The sequence below is a fragment of the Callorhinchus milii genome, unplaced genomic scaffold, assembly GCF_018977255.1.
Source record: "Callorhinchus milii isolate IMCB2004 unplaced genomic scaffold, IMCB_Cmil_1.0 Scaffold1, whole genome shotgun sequence".
Lineage (NCBI taxonomy): Eukaryota > Metazoa > Chordata > Chondrichthyes > Chimaeriformes > Callorhinchidae > Callorhinchus > Callorhinchus milii.
The window spans coordinates 105,266,264-105,279,234 of NW_024704742.1; the positions used below are offsets into that span (position 1 = coordinate 105,266,264).

General features: G+C 40.8%; 1 protein-coding gene and 1 non-coding gene across 5 annotated transcripts in view; both read left to right on the plus strand.

Annotated features, from left to right (window-relative positions):
• fbxl17 (F-box and leucine-rich repeat protein 17) overlaps positions 1 to 12,971 on the plus strand; it is a 426,982-nt gene that overhangs the window by 22,521 nt on the left and 391,490 nt on the right. The gene's annotated exons all lie outside the window — the stretch shown is intronic.
• Positions 2,996 to 3,067, plus strand: trnaa-ugc. The gene has a single exon. It is a non-coding gene; the product is annotated as a tRNA-Ala (tRNA).

Below are 12,971 nucleotides of genomic sequence, written 5' to 3' on the forward strand. Positions count from 1 at the left end.
ATGAACTACAGACAGTGCTGCTCAGTAAATCTTTAAATCTGTGAATATGAGACTAGGATATCTTGGTTCGACTGAGTGAGATGGATTTGTAAGCCCTGGCTGGAGAGCAATATGTCTTTTTTTTCCCCATTTCCTTGGGTAGTTTGCTTCATGTCTATCAGGTTTTATCCACAACATCTGCAAGAGGCATTTGGGTCACTGTGTTAGTGTAGTAGAATTGGGTTTTCTCTTTACTATGGATGTAGCCGAGATGGGGCTTTTTGTGTAACAAAGGCACACAAACAATCTCTTGAATTCAAATGCACTGTATTTTTTTGTTGTTTTATTTCTTGATAATTTTGCATAGCTTCAAAATCAACAAAAATAAGAAGTGGATGATTTTTTTCTTTTATAGGGCACATTGAACAAACTAACAGTACTGGTGACGACACTATACAATATAATACAATGCAATTTACATTTAGATAGCACCTTTCACGTTGGGAGGGTACCCCAAGCACATACCCAGTGGGGCAAGATGACCAAAAGTGTGGTCAAAGAGGTACATGTTGAAACATTCCTTGAAAGACGGGAGGAAGCAAGTCGGAGGAGCTCCGGGCAGGAGTTCCAGCGAGAAGGAGCTGAATTGCTAAAAGCTCGCCTGTATAAGGAAGGGGACATGAAGCAGAGAGAAAGAAATGGCTAGGTTAGTAGGGTTGAAGGAGGTGCAGAAGTAGGGTGGGGTGGGACCATAGAGGGATTTACAAGTGTGAACGAGGATTCTGAACTTCATCTGCTGGGGGATAGGGAGCCATTGGAGTTGGGTGAGGATGGGATGAAGGGCTTGTGGAGCCTGACACAGGAGAAGACAAAGGCTCAGAAGGAACTATAACAAGTTTCAAAAAAGAACTGGCAGGTTCATGAATGATGATTCATGAACCTTTAACGAGGAATCATTAAAGATTTCTCTTTAATATCTATATGCTCCTCTTGGTGACATCATCCTCAGACATGGGGTCAACTTCCACATGTATGCGGATGACACCCAACTCTATCTCTCTGCCTCCACCCTCAACTCCAGGACCACTACTGTCCTGACAGACTGCCTGTCGGACATCAAGTCCTGGATGAGGGTAAATTTCCCACAGTTGAATATGAACAAGACTGAGGCCCTCCTGATTGGCTCCCGCCAGCCTCCATGGTTGCACACTACAACTCACCAGCCAGTCAGGAACCTGGGTGTCTTGTTCGACCCTCAACTGTCTTTTCTCCCTCATATTCAAGCCGTGACCCGCTCTGCCTTCGCTCACCTCCGTAACATCGTCCGACTGTGCCACCACCTCACCCCTCAGGCCACTGAAACTCTTGTTCATGCCTTCATCACCTCCAGCTCGACTATGCAAACTCCCTGCTTGTCAGCCTTCCCAACTCCTCCTTCTATAGATAATCCAGAACTCTGCAGCCCGTGTCCTCTCCCTCACCAAACTCCGTGACCCCATCACCCCCACTCTCGCCCGACTCCATTGGCTCCCTATCCTTCAGAGGATCCAGTTCAAGATCCTGGTCCTCACATACAAAACCCTCCATGGCCTCGCCCCACCCTACCTCTGCGACCTCCTAACCCCCTACTAACCTGCCCGTTCACTCCGCTCAGCCGGCTCCGGCCTGCTCCACATCCCCCAACCCACCCCAACATTGGCGGGAGAGCCTTCAGCCACTTTGCCCCCAATCTCTGGAATTCAATCCCCCAGTCACTTCGCCTCACCCCCTCCTTAGCCTCTTTCAAGTCCCGCCTCAAGACCCTCCTTTTCGACCATGCCATCGGTCATCCCCCTTACCCTCCCCTCCCTTCTCTCCGCCTGACCCCAGCTCGGGTCTGAAATGTTGTACACTGCCTTGGGACATCCTCCTGACGTGAAAGGCGCTATACAAATGTAATCTTGTTGTTGTTGATGATAAGATAGATGTGTTGGAGGAATCATGAGGGAATTGGACAATACATGGAACAATAGTGCGCTGTTCCTGTGTGTTATTTTTGTTTGTAATTTAAGCATAGTCGGCACATTTTTATTCTTTTTAAACAAAGTTTGTTGCTTTACTAGTGTTTTCTGTGTGATTGAGATTGAGAGCCGACAGTATGTGGTCCCACCAGTATATCCCAACAGTATATATCAGTGACCTTTCTCCAGGAACGTTCAGTTCTACCTGGGTGAACTTGGCTACAAACCATTTCGATTCAACTAAATGGTGGGTTCAACCTTGAGATGTGCAGAAAAATGTTTTAAACTGTTGCAGCATTGTGATTATCAAGAGTTGTAGGCCTGAGTTTTGTTCAAATAGTTTCTTTATTTTTGGAGGATGTGCTCAGTGAGGAAGTTGCTCAGTGTGTAAATGTGTGCAGTGTGGCCTAAAGATGCACAGACAGGAAAGGTCTCGGGTTCAATCCTTGACCCCAGTACTCATGAGGGTAGACTGCCAAAGTCGGAGATTGTTGTCTAATTAAATGTGCACATACACACTTACGTGTATGAATATCCTGTTTGGTGCGCAGCAGGTCGGTGACTGGCTAAAGCTTCTCTGAATTAGAGACGTCATGATATAGGGAGCATGATTGACATTGACATTCTTGTTTCGGCTGGCGGGGGGGAGGTGAGGGGGGAAGTAGCAAGATGGTAATTTGCTATGGTTCGCACTCCTGAGCTTTGTCAAATGGTCTCTCTGGGGGGTGGGGGCCCACACGCGTGAAGGCAATTTTCGTGTGTGGTGCGTGTGTATTCCCAGAGCTTTCTCTCCTTTTACCAGAAGAAAAGTAGTTAAATAAACTGAAGAGAGCCACCTGGAGAGAGTTCTGCGTAGTTTGTGAAAGGCTGGACATGTGGTTCACGTATCCAAATGACAGTTATTTTCTTGTTTTGTCACAATTAGGTTGGCTACTGTTCTAGCTATTTTGTTCTATTTTGTCACTCAAATATGATGATTTCAATGCATAAAGCTGAGTAATTTCATATGATGGTGGAGTCCTGTAGCTCAGCGGTTAGAGCATTCGCCTTGCAAGCGAGAGACCTGGGTTCGATTCCCAGCAGGGCGAAAAGTTAGGCAAATTTCCTAAGAACCTGGTTGTTAGTCAATTGGCGGATCGCTTTTCTGGGGGAAATAATTCTTTCAAAAAGGTAAGTGAACAAAGTTGCGTTAGAAAGAGATGCTGCCGATTTGGCTTATCGCCACCTTTCCCTTTTCCTCTCCCCCACCCAGTCACGCACAGCCGCCAGTTATCTGAGTAAAGCGTTTTGAGACGTCCTCCCGACGTGAAAGACACTGTAAATTATTATTATTGTTGCCATTGTGTGCAAAAGAAGGGAAGCTAAGAGGTGTAAAGATGGAGTTTGGATTTACTTTTCCTGGGTGGTGGGAACATCCTGAACCTATTCTCTGAGAGGTACTGAAGAACAAATCCAGAAGGTGGTGCTGGCGTCACAAGTTTTCTACACAGTCTAATTCCCACACTGGTTCAGATTTTAGGATCGGAGACTGACTGGGTGTGCGGTGCATAGAATACATTGTGTAGCAACAATCCTGTTGATGCGTGCTTTGAATTTTGTGAGCACTGGCAAATTGTTGACCCTTAACATGAATACACAAAACACATTTGCTCTTAAGTGATTAACCTAACAGCATAGGAATTATTGTGTGAATAATAATCCTACACTTATTCTCTCTCTTGTGTAGTAAATATATCAAATTAGGCAATTCACTTTGCTGAACTTCGAGAAGCTCAGGGTTTCGCACTTAATAATGACTTCCACAAAGTCCACCTTTGTGGTGTTTCTCACATGGAGATTGTTCATGATTTTATGATTTTAATAAATACAGAGCTTTGTATCTTTAGTACTTTCTTAGGGAAATTTGAAGACTTAAACTTCAGTGTAGGTTTGATGTGGTGTTGAGCCAAACAACAACAATTTGCATTTATATAGAGCGCATGCAACAAGGTCCCATAATGGTCCAGGCAGCGTCTCAGATTTGATCTCTCATTTATGCAAAGTTAACCAACTTAATCATTGGAATGGCAGAAATATTTCCCAAAAAGGATTTTGATTTTGATGTATTCTCACATCCCCCATATGGGTATTCTCTGCGTTTACACACTCATCCTGATTTTTGTGCTTTGTTATTCTGGGATGCTGTGTAAGGCAAGAAGATCAGAGCACAGGAGCTCATAGAAAATTCTGAATTTTAAAATTCACTGAGGTCAGAAAATGGTTTCTGAGATGTGGAGAGGAACAATAAAGATTAAAAAAATTTTTTTTTGAAATTCTCTGCTGCTGATCCCTTCCCATTTGTAAGTTTCTCTTTTTGAATGTTAGATCTTTCTATTATTTTTATTCTCACAGAAGGTTGGGATATTCTAGTTTTACAAAAGATGTCAGCACTGATCTGTGGTTGACTTGGTTGGCATCATTGAGTGGGATTGGAAGGACTCTGCTCCAGGCCATTGCTTCCTCTTCACACACTTGAATCCAATTAAAATTGGCAGTGCTCACCTTTTGAGGGTAGTCAAGATGAGGTTTTAATTTTGGCCTCAGAATTGTGTTTCATCCATGTTACAGTAGCAGACAGGGAAGCTAATTGAGCTGAGGAAGCTTTTGGCACACCGGATGCTGGTTTTAGGTATGGAAGATAAAATATAAGCCTGATATATTATTGGATAAGAGAGCGAGGAGTGGAAATTCAGTACATGGTAAATTTATAAGCTTCATTCACGGTTTTGACATTAGGTATCGATGGAACATTTGTCATTTGAATTATATACGTGTTATACGGTCACAATAGATGTTGAAAGTGACCTCAGCAACTGGTTTGAATTCAATGTCCATGTCCAACAGGAGGGTGTTGTCACCATCATTCAGACGAGTTTGGAAAAGGTTTGACAATGAGACAGGTTTCAACATCAGCAGAGCTTTGTGCCCCAGCTTCCCTTTGGTGATATATTCATTTGATTGATTATACAGGAGATAATTTGTTACAGATGACAGTTTAATATCCCTGTAAACAGTGGGGGGCAGTGCAAGTAAATTTAATAAAAACGAACCTGTTATCTGTCATTAGATCAGAAACGTTTAATCATAAGACTGGATTTGCGAACATTGGAGAGGATTGATCTCTGTTATTTGGCCAAGAGAATGACTTGTGATAAGTACATTAGAGCAGAGGTAGACAAGTACAAAGATAGTGAAGATCTCTTGAAGGCCAAGCTTGACTGAGGGGATGAGTAATCACAAAGGGAATTAACAAGGACAGAATTATTTTTGTTTGGGGTTGATGGGTAGAATGTGGAATTTAATGCTACAAACCTTTGTTGAAGCAGAGTCCAGAAGTTTGTTTGAAAGGGAATCAAATACTTGAAAAAGAGTAATATTAAAGGGTATGGTAAGTGGGCAACAGGATTAGATCAAGTGATACATAGGCAAAAAAAACCTGCAAATGTGCAGACCTGTTTTGCAATATGTAACATTCTATCATTCTGTTAATGACAAAGCAGTGAGAACCATAATAATTGGTGGTGGAGATGGGGGAAGGGAAATGAAGACCTGGGCACAGTTGGTAGATGTTATAATATGAAATAAGATGTGAAATCCAGGCTTCAATGCTAAGATTGGGAATTGGGTTGAAGATGTATTCTGGGCTGTCCTGGCATTTGCGTAGGGAGCACGGTCGAGTCGAAATGGTGAACTTCAAGAGAAGGAGTGATGTTGAGGTGATCTTAAAGGGAAGTGGGTGTCGCCAAGCTTTCCAACTGAAGTAAAGGAAAAGATACACTAAAAATTGGTGATGTTACGAAACAAATCATCAAAGATATCTTAGACAGTAATTATATTTAACTGAACCCTTGAGTGCAAGAAGAAAGAAACTGGAAAAAAGCTGGTTAGAATGTCAGCCTGGACCCTTCCGGAGGGGAGCATCATTATTCTAGATATAATTAAGGTTAAACTTCTGAAAAATTTCCGAGCAGACTCAATAATTACAGTTTCTCCACAGGATAATCAGTCCTTCGAAGAGTGGGGGAGGGGGCTTGCATGATTTATGAAAAGGTGATCGAGCTAACATGAAAATTGGCAGGTCATAGAGGTGAGGATAGTGTACTCGGGGCAAATGACATTGAGTGATGGGATAGCTTAATGTTGAGGAACATTCTTTTTTGTTTTTTAAAGGAGAATGGTACTCTTGAGTGGAGTGAAGAACTGCAAAGGAAGAAGAATGAACTTGCATTTGTATAGCGCCTTATCATGTTGAAACTTCTGAGTGTTTACAGTATATGCTGGCAAAATGTATTACATAAGTACTTCCAGTTTCTTCTGGTAAGGATTTTTAGAAATGTTATGAAAAGAGAAATCTCAGCTCTTCAAGGCGAGGGAGGAACCCGGTGAAGGAATGATCTTTTGGTTCTCGAAGCCAGCAAATCCTTGTATATATGTGCTATAAAAATGGTCTGGCTAATATTAAACTAGTTAAATGTATTTGTGATCTCGTGTCCATAATCTAGAACTGGGACTGTCCTCTGGTCGAGATTTTGTTAATTGGCCAAAGATGTCCCCAGTCACATAAATAACCCATCATAAAATGTCTTGTTGTCTGCAGGTTACTTACTTGCATTTCATATTGTGCCTTATCACATCATTGAGACATTTCACAGAATACACTGTAAAGTGAATAGACTGTGTATTTTGTAGGTGAAACGCGGCAGCCAATTGCACACAGTTGTGTCCCACAAACAGTCGTGGATTGAGTGACCAAATTAATATAATATTTTTTAAAGGGATTATTACCCTGGAAAATGATCTGCCCATTGACCAACAATCGGGTTCTTACTTACTGCTAAGTAAATAGAGGTGTGTGGAGTAAGGAAACTTGCCGAAGATTTCGCCCTGCCCAAGAATTGAACCCGGGACCTCTCGCTTATGAGTCGAATGTGCTACCAATACGCTACAGGATACATGGAGTTATGTCCTGTACAGTTTATTTTTAAATATCAAATGGATTAAGTGGGTTGTTCATCTGTATCTCTGTGAATTGGAAGATTAAGTTGTACTTTATAGTTTTTAAAATTGAAATTTTTGCTGTGTGAATTTTCTTTGCATTAACATCTTAGCTGAACATCTTTTCATGAAAAGACTGGCTTGTGTTAAAGAAGCATTCTTAATTCAGATTCTGATGATACAATCCGATTTATTTTATTGAGGGTGCTTATGCTTTTAATCTTTGACTTGGTAATAATAATTCCATTAAAACTTTCTTCTGATATATTCATAATGTGCATCTGTCATCCTTAAGTGAGGGAATATTTCAGGTCATCAGTTGTGAAGGTTGTTGCTGACCAAGTAAAACTATCAACTTAAATGCGCTTCACTGAAAAGGTCACTTTTACTCTCGAGATGATCTGCTCTGTTATGGTTTTTCAGACGTACCAGCTGACAATAATGTAGAATATCCTTCCTGAGACTATTTGTTCAACAGGATTATTTTCGCCTTTTCAAAATTTGATTTGAATCGAAGTCCTGAGTCAGTGAGTGAACTGAAAGGTGCAGCTGCACTTTACTAGTTATTGTGAGACGCAATTCCTAGAAACAAGAATTCACTCGAGTCATGCTGTACGTGTGAAAGGATATTTACTCAACCAGCATAACTATGATGCCACATTTTTTCATCAAGGTGAATGATTTCAGTGCTGGGGAGATGGACACGTCCCCTGTTTTAGGCACCCATCGTCAATATTAAGCAAACACCGCTGCAGAGTAGAACTCCATTTACTCTGTCCAACAGTGTGACTTTATCCCAACTTTAGAAGTGCATCCACAAACACACCAGTGGGTAGTTAGTTTTTCATTGCTCACATCACCCATTTCAATGGGTGATTTCAGAGAGGAATTGAAAAGCAATGATCTGGCTCAGATCAGCTAACTTATCAGACAAACTATCAAATCTGAGTACTTTGGCCCCTCAAGCAGTACAAAAGACTCCTGGTTTGATTGCTGCTTTGGTGTCAACTTGTGCATTTTGCAATGTTGGGGGAAGGAAAGGACTATCGTAGTGGAATTCTGCCCTCACCCAACATCAAGAGGTCAGTAAAATCTGAAGCAGGAGTGTTGGTTGATGATTTTCTCTCCCTAGAACCTGAAATCTGGACTAAGATAAACCCTTGTGCAAGACTGAAAGCTTTTTTCAGCGTTGTGACCCAATAAAGTTGTGTTCATTAAAAATAACATAGCTGACATGTGTGAATCGGTGTGTTTTCATTTTTAAACCATTTTCTGTATAATGTTTCTAACATCTCCATGGGCCGGTTTTGATATGCTCAAGCATAGCAATGGGCATCAGGTTTGATACCCAGTTATTCTTGCTTCCCCATATCTCGTCCCTGACCAGGACCACTGTACTCCACCCCCGCCATATCACCACCTCCAACCAGATCTCATACCCAAGGCAGCTGAAAACCTCATCCATGCATTCATTATCTCCTGCTTCGATTTTTCCAACACCTTCCTCCCCAGTCTCCCCAGCTCCACCATTCATAAAATCCAATCAATTCAAAACTCCACTGTCCGTGTCCTCACCTGCACCAAACTACGCATCCCCATCACCCCAGTCCTTGCTAGGTTTCACTAGGTTGCTGTTGCAGAACAGATAATTTTAAGTTTCTCACACACATACAAATCACTTAATTTCCCGGCACCTCCCTACTTCTCTGATCTCCTTACAGCCTGTTCCTCCTTTGCTCAGCTGGCTCTAGCCACCTGCATGTCTTTCTTGGGAGGCCACCCTTGGTCAGTTCTGATGAAGGGTCGTGGACCCGAAACGTTGACTCACTTTCCTTTCTCCATAGATGCTGCCTGATCTGCTGAGTTTTCCAAGCTCTCTCTATTTTTGTTCCATTGTTCTGGTTATCTGCTAAGTAAAAGAGAACATACTGTGGCATTATTTTTCATTTTGTATCTGTAGCCTTTTGAGATTATTAAGAAAACAATATTATCACGCTTCAGTTTATATGTGCCTCAGAGTTAAACAAAGATTTAACAATCTCACTTTATACAGAGTAAATTATCTACCTCAATTAAAACCATGGAAAATATTCATTGAAGAAGATTGTAGTGGTGGCTGTCAAAATGTAAATAGATAGAATAATAGATAGTAAAGTATGATTTATATTTGTTCACACAAATTTAACTGAATAATTCACACATTACAGAATATCACCCAATTTTTTCCAAATTTGCAAATTAACAGTAAAAAGTGATCCTGCATAAATGGTGATAGTTTTGGAATTTGGGAATCTGATTATTGTGGAGTGCTGTAGCTCAGTGGTTAGAGCACTCGCTTTGCAAGCGAGAGACCTGAGTTCAATTCCAGGCAGAGGGCGAAACCTTGGGCAAGTTTCCTTACTCCACACAGAGCCTAATAATAATCCCTCGAAAACAAAAAACAATAGTAAATTGGTCATTTTCAATCTACGACTGTTTATGGGACATTGCTGTGCACAACTGGCTGCCGCGTTCGCCCACAAATATACAGTCAATTCACTTTACAGTACATTCTGTGAAGCGCTTTGGGATGTCTAGAAGACGTGAAAAGCGCTATATCAAATGCAAGGATTATTATTATTTGTCAGACTGCATTGCAGTAGGCTCACATCATGTAACAGATAAATAATGTGACACATCTTCTGCTGTTTTCTTTGCTCAGGAAAAAATGTAGCACGTATGTCAGACAGGTAATCTAATATCTTCTGTTAGAGAAATTAAAATGGGCTGACTTTCATAGAATCATAGGAGTCTACAGCTAATTTAAGATGCGCCTTAAAAATGATATGGCATTTCTTTATATATAATATGTATAATCTTGTGAGATCATTTTATATGTTGCAATCAACAACAAAGACGTTTCCTCTTTTTGGTTTAATTCTTTTGTTAAAAAAAAATTGTGTTTAGAATTCATTATTGTCTTGAGATGTTTTAGAGCTCCAGCATGTCTGGACTATTTGAGAGTCCAGTAATTTCAGTCTGTGTGAGACTCAGAACTAGTTATGTGCCACATGTGTCTAACCCCATCACCCAACCATGTTGTTAGTCTTTGGGGAAAAGCAAGAATCTGCCAGGAATTTAATTTGATTTCCAAAAGCGTAACAGTTCTGCAACATTCAATGACACAAAAATAGATCGCAAAGAGAGCCTCAGAGTAAATCAAGATCAATTTGGAAAAGAATGTGGATGAATTGAGGATGGGTGAGTAAAGCGAACTTCAGGCAATATGTCATTTCTCTCTGGAAGTCTCTCCCAATCCCTTCACTTTTAACCCCTTCTCTCCCTTCAATCAAACCCTCTAAAAAAAACCTTTATGTTATTTGATTAACTTCCTGAAATCTTTTTACGCTATTCAGTAGTCCACATGATTTTTGAGAAGTGCTTTGTATTTACACAAGTTATTTACACGCAAAGTACTGTATGCAATACAGTATAATACAATACAAATACAACTTATACTTATATAGTGCCTTTCACATCAAGAGGATGTCCCAAAGAACCTGACAATTCTGGCTGTGTACTGGAGGTGAGGGTGTGAGTTGAGGGTGTGAGGAGGGTTAGGATGACAAAGAACAGTCAAATAACTACTCTTTTGAGATGTCTTGGAAAGAGGGAGGGAGGCAGTCGGAGGGAGCTGGGAATAGAGCTCCAGAGCCTGCGCAGGTGCGTGCGGCTGAAAGGCCACCAGCCAATGGTGAATGGATACAGCGGGGGATGTATGTGTGTTGGAATTGCTCGCAGACAGACTTCAGCTCGAATGCTTAGACATTATTTTTGTAACCTGTGACCTTAAGATATCACGTCTAAGTTAGTTATTGAATTATTGAACTAAAAAAAACTCTTAATAAGAAAATAGTGTAAAATCGTAATAATGTGTTATGTGAAAGTCGTGAACACCAAGAGACGAAAATTACTTTATTTGCCAACGTCAATTCCCAAACATGTCTGATGGTAACACCAAGGTTTATTATATTTCTTTTGGTCACTGGTACATGTGGAAACCCATCATCATATTCATGAGCATCTGAACCAGACTGAGAATTCCTGAGTCCGAATGTAAGTGCAGTATTTCCCCAGAGGGATGTACCCTGCTTACCTAATTTAAAAAAGTCTGTGTGTATACAGCATTGTCCATATTAATTAGAAAAGTATCGTCTTCGCCAACAAAAGCAGCAACGATCTCATTTACGATGTGGGAAGGAGTGTATCAGTGCTGGTCATCATTTCATCTCCACTGATAATATCTTGTTGCTGTGTAGAGCAATGTGTCCACTGTAATATCACCTATTATGTATATAGATTATTTTGTGACTCACATCTTTCAAATAATAAATCTACGTTAGTTATTCAGTTATTAAACTTATTAAAGATCTCTTAATGAACAAATAGTCTAAAACCTTAATAATGAGTTATGTGAAAACCATGGACATAGAAAAGATAACTTGAGGAATTTTTGGAATGTAACTATTTTCAATGAGGTTATTCCAGAGTGAAAATGAATTACAACAACTACTTGCATTTATATGGCACCCTTCACGTAGCAAAATATAATAATAATAATCCTTGCATTTGATATTGCGCTTTTCATGCCCAATGTTTCGCCCTGCTGGGAATTGAACCCTGCTCCTCTTGCTTGCGAGGTGAGTGTTCTAACCACTAAGCGTCAGGTCTCCATAATTTGAAGGAGGTAGGGTGGATGAGACCATGGAGGGACTTAAATTCGAGAACAATTATCTTGAACTTGATCAGATTGAAGATCAGCTCTTTTACAAACCCAGTATTGTTTTTATGGCTTTTATCAACTCGCCCAAGTGACCAATGGCACGTGTAGGAGCTTTGGCCTTTTTCTCTCATATTACATTGATTTTTATGAAATTTTAAATTGGCTGTTATAGATTAGTGTACTTGCTTAATGGATTATGTACTTTCAGTGAGCGGTGAAACTTAAGGCTGGTTGAATAATGTATCCGCAATGGGGATGAATGAAAATTTGGGACTAAAAGAGAACGTGCTGATGGAGAACTGGAATTCATTTTGTGGGACAACTTTATTCTAATTATTTGTCATTACACTCGGAACCCATTTAATCGATAGTTCCATCGATAAATTATTTGCACTTGCTGTTTATGCGCCAAAATACAGTCTTCATTACATTTTTTTTCTCTCTCTGTGAGATATCTAAGTGCAAGTTTTGACGTAGTCAAGGTTCCAATCTACTACCGATGCCATGAGGAGCCATTGGGCATTCTTAACAGACTATCATTTTCTGCTCGGACTAACGATAACAAAAACAACTTGCATTTATATTGCGCTCTTTACGTGTGGCAGTGTCTCGGAACACTTAATGACAATCCTTGCATTTGATATAGTGCCTTATCACATCATTGAGATGCCTCAACAACAACAAGATTCCATTTATAGAGCGCCTTTCACGTCGGGAGGACGTCCCAAGGCACTGTACAGTTGGGTCAGGACCCGAGCAGGGGGGAAATGGTCAGGGTGAGGGGAGGGAAGGGAGGGAGCGAGGAGGGGGTAGAGAGTCGAGAGGGGAGCTGAAGGCACGGACAAAGAGAAAGGTCTTGAGACCGGCCTTGAAGGAGGAAAGAGTGTACATAGGAACAGGAGTAGGCCCTTCAGTCCCTCGAGCTTGTTCTGTCATTCTAATAGATCATGGCTGATCTACACCTCAACTCAAATTTTTCCGTAGAATATATGTTGAAACGTGGATTGACTGTGTATTTTGTAATGATGCACGGAAGTGACCCACAAACAGTCGTAGATTTTTTTTCTCAAGGGATTATTACCCCCAGAGAGCGATCCACCAATTGACTAACAACCAGGTTCCTACTTACTGCTAGGTAATCAGAGGCTTGTGGAGTAACGAAACTTGCCTAAGGTTTTGCTTCACTGGGAATCAAA